General features: G+C 42.4%; 1 protein-coding gene across 10 annotated transcripts in view; it reads right to left on the bottom strand.

Annotated features, from left to right (window-relative positions):
• Window positions 1-9531, bottom strand: part of LOC102471688 (protein FAM156A/FAM156B-like) — a 24593-nt gene that overhangs the window by 4340 nt on the left and 10722 nt on the right. For 2 of the 10 annotated variants that reach the window (XR_003547671.1, XR_003547672.1), the window contains 2 exons: window positions 7183-7231; window positions 2952-3947 (listed from right to left, as the gene is read on the bottom strand). The exons of 6 other annotated variants lie outside the window; for them this stretch is intronic. The gene's annotated coding sequence lies outside the window, so the exon portion shown is untranslated. Of the gene's footprint in view, window positions 1-2951; window positions 3948-7182; window positions 7232-9531 lie in introns of those variants that run through there. 2 more of the 10 variants (XM_027767811.1, XM_027767810.1) reach the window with 1 other exon arrangement.

Raw genomic sequence — 9531 nt, 5'->3', positions numbered from 1 at the left:
CAGGAATGAGAGGAGAGATTTCATTACAGACCCAGAAAACATAAAAGGGACAATATGCTCATACTACCAATAACTCTATGTAAATTCTATAGCTCAGAAGAAATGGACCAATTCCTTGAACAATATACACTATTGAAACTCAGCCAAGATGAAATAGTGTGCACGGTCCTTTATCTTTTAGAGATCAAATTGGTAGCATGAAGCCCGCGCAAAAGAAATCAATGCTGGGGCCAGCAGGTGGCATGGTGGTTAAGGCGCTGGATTCCCATTAGACCAACCAGTTTGAGTCCCGGACCAGGCGACTTCCTTTTTCACATTGTGTGTGTGTGTGTGTGTGTGTGTGTGTGTGTGTGTGTGTCTGGTGAGCGTACGTGCCCTATAGTAAATTTAAAAATAATAATAACTAAAATTAAATAAATATGTTCTTTTTGCACTATGCCCTGGGATGCTGGGGCTATGTGGACTGTTCTGGAGTTCACGTCCTGAGGTTTCCCTGCTCACATTGGGCACACTCCACTGGGGGTGCCTCCCACTTCCCCCACTCTCTCAAAATAAGTGAATAAACTCATAAAAACTCATAAACAACAATAACTTTTTTTTTTTTAAAGGAGAAATCAGCTTTATTATGCCAGAAGTCCCAGAAGAGTTCATACTCCAGAGCCTGGGTCCTGACTTGTGTAAGTTATGGGGTTATATGGTCTGGGTCGCAGATGTTACAGACAAAGGAAACTAGAAAAGTCACAAAACAGCTGCAAAAGAGTTGCAATCCAGCTTGTAACATTTCCCAGCATTCTGGGGCTGGCAGGTGGCATGGTGGTTAAGGGCACTGGACTTCCACACGGCTGACTGCGGTTCGAGACCGGGACCTGGCGACTTGCTCTCTCTCTCTCTCTCTCTCCCTATCCTGGCCCTCTTTAGTCAAATTAAAATATATAAATATAAATACATCAATAAATAAAGATTAAAAAAAAATTTCCCAATAGTCAATTTACAATGGTAGAACAGAAAAACTTCGTGTTTGCAAGCAGCTTTTAGCAAATAGGATCTATATAATTATTTTTTTAGAAAAGAATTATTTATTTATTCATTTATTTTCATTTGACCAGAGAGAGAGAGAGAACGTGAAAAACCAAGCCACCAGCTCCAGGACTCGAACCGTAGTCAGCCACGTGGGAGTGTCCAGCACCTTAACCACCACACCATCTGCTGGTTCTCCTAGGCTCCGTATCATTCTAATAAGTATAATTTTTGCTATCATTTAAAGTTGACATTGATAAAATAATATTCATAGAAAAATGTTCCTTTTAAAATTTTAAATGTATTTTATTTTAATTTCTCTTATACATTCAATTACTATACCTCACTTAGCTTGTAAAGTGAATTTTCCATTATGAATATGTTTCTCACTGGTCCAGTTGAGGATACTATACAGGTTATCATCAACAGATAATAATCCATTTCTGTGTTCCATAAATGTCTTGCCTCTCTATTTTTCATAATGACTTTTCTGACATGCTCCTCCTTCTCTCACCCTCATCCCACACTGAATCCGGTATCTATAACCATTTTCCATGTTTCTATATCCTCTAATCTTTCAGTTTCAACTATAGAGTGTGGACAGTTGATATATACTAAGTGGAGAAATACAATGTCTCTGCTTCATAGCCTGGCTTGCTGCATTCGGCAGTAAATCTTCCATATTTGTTCACGTTCTTTCAAAATCCAGGGTCTTTTTTTTTTTGTTTATTTTCATGGCTGAGTAGTATTCCATAGAGTGTATGTGCCACACTTTGCCGATCCATTCTTCCGTTCGTGGATATTTGGGCTGGTTCCATGTCTTAGCAATTGTGAATAATGCCGCAATAAACATAGATGTGCAAGCGCTTTCCCAACTAAGCATTCTCCTGTCCTTTGGGTAGATGCCCAGGAGTGGAATTGCTGGCTCATATGGTAGTTCTATTTGTAGATCTTTGAGGAATCTCCATATTGTTCTCCACAGTGGATGGACCAATTTACATTCCCACCAGCAGTGTAGGAGAGTTCCTCTTTCACCACACCCCAGCCAGCACTTATCATTTTTTGTTTTTGTTTTTTATTTTAACCTTACTTATTCTGACCGGAGTTAGGTGGTATCTCATTGTGGTTTTGATCTGCATCTCCATTATGAGGAGGGATGTTGAGTATTTTTCCATATGCCTTTTGGCCGTTTGTATGTCTTCCTTAGAGAGTTGTTTGTTCAGCTCATTTCCCCATCTTTTCATTTTTTAGGTAAGCCGCTTGAGTTCCCTGTGTATTCTGGTTATCAGTCCCTTATCTGAAGCATAGTTGACAAAAATATTTTCCCATTCCAAGGGTTATCGAGTCACACTAATAACTGTGTCTTTTTCTGTGCAGAAACTTCTTAATCTGATGTCATCTCACTTGTCTATTTCTGGGATTACTGACTGTGCTTTGGGGTCTTATTTAAGAAGTCTTTGCCTATCCCAATGTCTCCCAGAGTTTCCCCAGTGTTTTCCACCAGAGTTTTATCGTTTGAGGTCTTAGGTTCAGATCTTTGATCCATTTTGAGTTAATTTTTGTTACTGGTGAAAGATGGAGATTCAGTTTCATCTTTCTGTGGGTGGATACCCAGTTTTTCCAGCACCATTTGCTAAAGAGGTTTTCCTATTCCCATTGGGTTGACTGGTAATTTTTTTTTGGGGGGGAGAGGTTTTTTTTGCTATAGGGCGAGTGCGCTCGCCAGACAGAGAGAGACAGAGAGACAGAAAGCGAGAAATCACCCCCCAGGGGGGATGGTCACGCCACAATCCCTTCTCCTCCATTCTCCTCTCGGGATCTTGGGCATGCACGCACACGCGCCCGGCGTGAGTTTTAAGCCACCGGGTCCAGGACGCGAACCGCGGTCAACTACGTGGGAGTCCAGCGACATAGCCATTACGCTAACTGCTGGTTCCCTCACTTTGTTTTTTAAACTTCTCATAGTTTTCCTTGACATTGACATTACTGGAGATTGATATTGGTTGCTGAGTATATTCAGCACATTATTTCAAAGTGGCAAAATCAGGGCAATCTGAGGAAAGAGAATTCCACGTGGTGGCTACATTTGCTGAAAGATTAATGTGGAACACATGTACATGGAGCTCCCCCCGCCCTTTTTTTTTTCAGTGTATATGTCAAAGGGCTAAGACCTCTGATTATCAAAATAAGTTATCGTGTTTACGGTGCACAGTATGATAGAAAGACGCTTCGTTAGAGGGTGACTGAAAGGCACTTTGCACAAGGTCCATATCACTGACGTGGAAAGACTGGAGCCTGACGTCTTCATGGACTTGAGCCTTCCACTTCTTTGGATGCAGTGGCCTCAGTGGGATTGGCTTCCCTACATGATCTTCTGGCTTCTTCTCCTTGTCCCCTCCTCCTCCTGGGGATAGAGGTCTGGGGTATTTCTGCATGCATGTGCCAAACTGGTGTACACAGTCTGAACCTTTGACATCCTCTGTGCTATAGTGGAAGCAGGAAAAGGCTGACTGGAATTATTTCCCACAAGGGCCACTGACCATTTTCCCAAGGCACATACAGTTCCAGTTAATGTCTCCATTTGGCAGGATCAATTCGTGCTCCATGTATGGATCACTGGGGTCATCGGCCACCAGCTCTGCACTGCTTGGCATTTCGTGATATTCTTTGTTAACAAATGTGATTAAATCCTCCCCATAGCTTCTGCTTGAGCAGCTCGGCATGACGCTGATGGCCACCTGCAGCACCGTCAGGTATTTCTTGTACTTCATCTTGTCGCTGCCACGATCACGGGCACTGCTGGCACAGCTGCTCTAGGCATGGCAGAGATCAGTCCTGGGCCATGTGTCGCCATTGCCCTGCTGCTGCACCTGTCGCTACACTAGCAGCCTCGAGCTGTGGGTGCCGGCTCCACTCCTCCTGTCGTGCGTCTAAAAAACAATCTTTTGGCTCAAAAGTTTCACTTGGAATTCTACTGAACATTAGAAGAAGAAATGACACCAATTTTGTACGATTTCTTCCAGAAAACAAAGCTAAGAAAACACTTCCACCTGATTTCATGAGGCTAGCATTGCACTCATATCAAGAAAACTGGGGAACCAGCAGTTAGCGTAATGGCTATGTCGCTGGATTCCCACATAGTCGACCGCGGTTCGCGTCCTGGACCCGGTGGCTTAGAACTCACGCCGGGCGCGTGTGCATGCGTGCCCAAGATCCCAAGAGGAGAATGGAGGAGAAGGGATTGCGGTGTGACCATCCCCCCTGGGGGGTGATTTCTCGCTTTCTGTCTCTATGTCTCTCTCTGTCTGTCTGGCGAGCGCACGTGCCCTATAGCGAAAAAACCTCTCTCAAAAGAAAAGAAAAGAAAAAGAAAAAAAAAGAAAACTGTACAACAATAGTTTTCCTAAACAGAAGCACAAAATTCTTCAAATAAAAATAGCAGCTTGAATGCGGTAATGTATGAACAGAAAAATAATCTAGCATCAAGTGGGTTTTACATCAGAATGCAACGGTTGTGATTTCAAATCTGAAAATCAATGTAATTCAGAGCTTGAGCGATCAGGTGAAGAAGAAAAACTAAAGGATCATTTCAAGATGATGCAGAAAAACCATCTGACCAGACTGGATACACACTGAAGACATAAAACCTCTAGCACACTAGGAATTCAAGACCACCTACTGAACCTGATAAAGGACATGTACAGAAAATACTACCACTAATATCTTACATAATGGTCAAGGCCGAATGTTTTCTCTCTGAGGATGTGAACAAGGCAAGAATGTCCACTCTTACCAGGCTATTGAACTTCACGCTGCAAGTCCTGGACGGCGCAAAAATGCCAGGAAAGTAAACAGCATACGAAGGCGAAAGGAAGAAATAAAATGCCCCCTTTTCACAGATCACACGATTGTCTACATGGAACAACCCAATGTATCTTCCCCCAAACTTCTAGAATTATCAGGAGGTCTTCGAAAACTTCATGGAAACTGCGTATGATGAAAAAACAATGTGTGGATTCCCACACTTTTTTTCCCCCACCAAATGAAAATCATACTTTAATTCCATTATTCCATGAACTTTCACATATCCTTGAAGTGATTGAGCTTAGCAACGATACAGGAGACAAGGTCAACAAAGTACAATCGGATCAGTAACTGGAAATGTAAATTTAAAAAGCAATACTCTTTGTAATAGCTACAAATACAATTAAATGGCTATGAATTCAACTAACGAAAGAAAAGATCCGTATGCCTAAAACTAAAAATGCTAATGGATGATATCAAAGAAGACATAATTAAATGGACAGAAACATGTTTATGGATTGGAAGATCTAACATGGGAAGAAGTCAACTATCCCACACTTGATCTGTAGAAATAATACAATGCCAGTGAAGATCCCTGAAGGAAAGCTGTATAAATAAAGATGCTGACTGTAGAATCCATGTGGAGCTTCCAATTTTTCAAAAAGAAGAATAAGTTTGGAGAAATCAGGACTACTGTCTCACAAAGCAGAAGCGAAATAGATCAATGGAAGAAAGCATAGTCCATATATACACCCACGCAAATATGGCCAAATGAGTTTCGACAGGGATGCAAAAGGGAATTCTACGGAGAAGGGATAATCTCGCCACGAAACGGTGTTGGACATCCATGTGCAAAAATGTGCACACTGGTGGGAACCAGCAGTTAGTGTAACGGCTATGTCGCTGGACTCCCACGTAGTCGACCGCGGTTCACGTCCCGGACCTGGTGGCTTAAAAAACTCACGCTGGGCGCGTGTGCGTGCGTGCCCAAGATCCCGAGAGGAGAATGGAGGAGAAGGGATTGCGGCGTGACCATCCCCCCTGGGGGGTGATTTCTCGCTTTCTGTCTCTATGTCTCTCTCTGTCTGTCTGGAGAGCGCACGCGCCCTATAGCGAAAACCTCTCCCCCCCCCCAAAAAAAAAATGTGCACACTGGCAACAGAAACAACCAAGCTGTGTAGAAATAATTAAAGTGTTTTTTTCACAGCTTGACTGTGAGTGACCATGGTCCAGAAAAACAATCCCTGGTAGCCCTGAGAAAGGCTTCTGGGGTGCTTAGGTGCAGCAGCTCTTTCACTGAGTTCTGAGAGCAGGAGACACAAGCAAAACTGTGAATCAACATATGTAGTCTTTACATTGGTGTGGCCCCAAAAGGTGGAACATCTAGAAGCAGGGATTTTCAGAAAATCTTAGGTTAGTAATTAGTTAAAAGCACAAGTCTTTGTCCGCGAAAGACTCAGCAACAGCAGAAAAGAATGCTGACGTAAACAGTGATAAGAAGGCTTTACAATACATCACATGAGGTTATGCCAGGGTCAGGATGTAGGGAGAATCCCATAATCACTGGACCAAAGGTGGGCTGTTATAGCAAGATTAATGATTGTATACGTGACTCCCCCGGATCCTTGGAGAGACTTTTACAAGAGGAGTAGTCACAAATCTGTCTTCAGCATCAACCTCGCAAGTTATATACAATTAAGCAAAAATGGTTCAGAGATCTAAATGCGGAAAATACAATAAGAAGACTTTCAGAAGAAACCATTGGAGAACATCCTTGCAAACTGAGGATGGGCAAGAGCAAGTCTGGGACACACCATAAACATGATGCATGAGACAAAAAAACCCTGATAAACTGGACCTTCTGAACATTTAAAGCTTTGGGGAAAAAAGTTAAAACCTTGGCTCTGTTAAAGACAATGTGGGGCCAGCAGGTGGCATGGAGGATAAGGTGGCTAGATCCGACATGACTGATTGTAGAGTTCAATTCCTGGACCTGGCATCTTGAAAAACACGCCGGGCACATGTGCACGTGTGCCCAAAATCACGAGAGGAGAATGGGGGAGAAGGGATTGTGGCGTGGCCACGCCCTTGAGGGGATGATTTTGTTATAGGTAGATATTTTGAGCAGCAAGTCCCAATATACCAACAAGGGGGACATGGACACATCAATCACTGTCACCAGGGATCGCAGTTAGACCCACCCTGGCACCAAGAAAGGAGAGGTTATCTACTTTCATTCTCCCCTCCTGCCATTCCAGATATGCACACAGAAATTCACCAGGATGCTTGGTCAACATCCTACCTTCCCTCCAGGGCAAGAAACTGGTATGTGCAAAGTCATCCCTTTGTGGATGGTCATACCTTTGAAGTCCACGCTGTGCATGTGTAATCAGGTCATCAGATTCTTTATCTGAAAAAAGTATGCAAGCAGATAAAAGCCTGCAAATTCAAACACAGAAGTTGCCTATAACGACAGACCTCCCCTCCTAAATATTCATGACAAAACCCCACAACAAAAGTAACACCCAACCCAATTCCCAGTGCAGTTGCCCTTCTCAGACAGCTGCCAAATCACACCACTTTCTGATGTGGAGTGTATTCTTTTTTCTGTTAAAACAAAACAAAACTTCACTTTTCTATGAAAAACTTCTCTTTTCTAATGTTACTTATGTTTACAGCTTCAATCTGCATTCCAGGGTAGGTCTCTCACCTTAAAGATCTGGACCTAAAGAACCAAGTATTTTACACAACACAGCTCAGCTTCCCTTGTCCAATAACAATCTGTCACTTTACCTCTCTCTCTCTGCCTGTCTCTCTACAGCAAGCACACACCGTGTAATGATAATAATAATAATAATAAAAGAATAAAGAAAGAAGATAGTGTGGGGTGGCCCCAATGGCTTCATGGTTATGGGAGCCAGATACCACACAATTCACTGCGTGGTTTGAATCCCAGTCCCAGCAGCTTGACACACATGCCAGGTGTGTGTGTGTGTGTGTGTGTGTGTGTGTGTGTGTGTGTGTATTTCAAATCCCAACAAGATAAATAAATGGAGGAGAGGGGATTACGGTCTGTCTATGCCCCACTGGGGAGTGAGTCCTCTCTCACCTCTCTTTCAGTCTCTGTCTCTCTCCAGCAAGCACATGCGCACCCTGGCAAAATTAACCACCCCCACCAAAAAAAGGCAGTATATTATGAGAATGAAAGCAATGCTACACCTGAGGAAAAATGCGTGTGTTTCGTAAGTCTGACGACAGTCTTAAGTCTAGAATATAGAAAGTATTTTCAGCACTCAGCAGTAAGGAAACAACTCAATTAGCAAAGGGGGAAAAGACCTGAACCTGAACACATAAAGACACTATTCAGTGTCACTCACCATTAGGGAAATGCATATTAAAGTTGTGATGGGATGCCTCATAGCACCTATCAGAATGGCTAACATGACAAGTACAGGCAGTACCATGGGATGGCACATACTGAGCACCCAGAACCCTCATACTGCACTGGTGAGGAACAAAATGGTACAGCCACTTGAGAAACAGCCTGTGAGTTTCCTGCATGTTAAACTGACATTTGACAGAGGAATGAAAACAAGTTCACACAAAAACCTGTTAGCTAACACATTTAAGGTGGTTCTATGCTTAATTACCCCAAACTGGAGACAACGAATGAGCAGCCATTCAGGTGGTAGTGCATACAATGGAAGCGTGCTGAGCATTGAAGGACAGACAGACCAGGGCCAGAGGCATGGGAGACTCCTGCCAGATGTTGCATTATGCTGCAAGAAAGAAGCCCAGACCCAAGGATACAACTGTATGGTTTCATTGTAGGACTCCCTTCAAAAGACCAGACTTGGCTTCACTTCTGAATTCTACAAAGTTTTTAAGGAAGAGTTAACCCCTATCCTACTAAAATTATTTCTAAAGAGTCAAAAGGAAGGAAACCTTCCAAATTCATTTTATGAAGCCTCCATCATCCTCATCCCCAAAACAGATAAGGACATGAGAAAAAAGGAAAACTCCAGACCAATATCATTGATGAATATAGATGCAAAAATTCTCAACAAGATACTCGCAAATCGTATTCAACAACATATAACAAAGATCATCCACGACCGGGTAGGCTTTATACCAGGGATGCAAGGGTGGTTCAATATATGCAAGATCATAAATGTAATACACCGCATTAATAGAAAGAAAGATAAAAACCATATGATCATCTCAATTGATGCGGAGAAAGCATCTGATAAAATACAACACCCTTTTATGATTAAGACTCTCAGTAAGATTGGTATAGAAGGGTCATTTCTGAACACAATAAAAGCAATCTATGAAAAACCTACAGCTAACATTATACTGAATGGGGAAAAGCTGAAAGCTTTTCCTCTGAAAACAGGTACTAGGCAAGGCTGCCCACTTTCTCCACTGCTCTTTAATATAGTACTGGAAGTCTTAGCTATTTCAATGAGAGAAGAGAACAATATTAAAGGCATTCGAATAGGCAAAGAAGAGTTGAAAATATCTTTATTTGCAGATGACATGATGGTATACTTAGAAGACCCAAAGGTGTCCATGAAAAAACTACTTGAAGTAATAAGTGAATACAGTAAGGTGGCAGGATACAAAATCAACATCCAAAAATCTATAGCATTTCTATTTATGAAAAACAAGTTGAATGAGGCAGAGTTGAAGAAAGGAATCCCTTTCACC

This window comes from Tupaia chinensis, unplaced genomic scaffold (assembly GCF_000334495.1).
Source record: "Tupaia chinensis unplaced genomic scaffold, TupChi_1.0 Scaffold144692_1, whole genome shotgun sequence".
Taxonomy (NCBI): Eukaryota; Metazoa; Chordata; class Mammalia; order Scandentia; family Tupaiidae; genus Tupaia; species Tupaia belangeri.
Note: the sequence above shows the minus strand (reverse complement) of the source record. Positions and strands in the feature narration are given on the sequence as shown.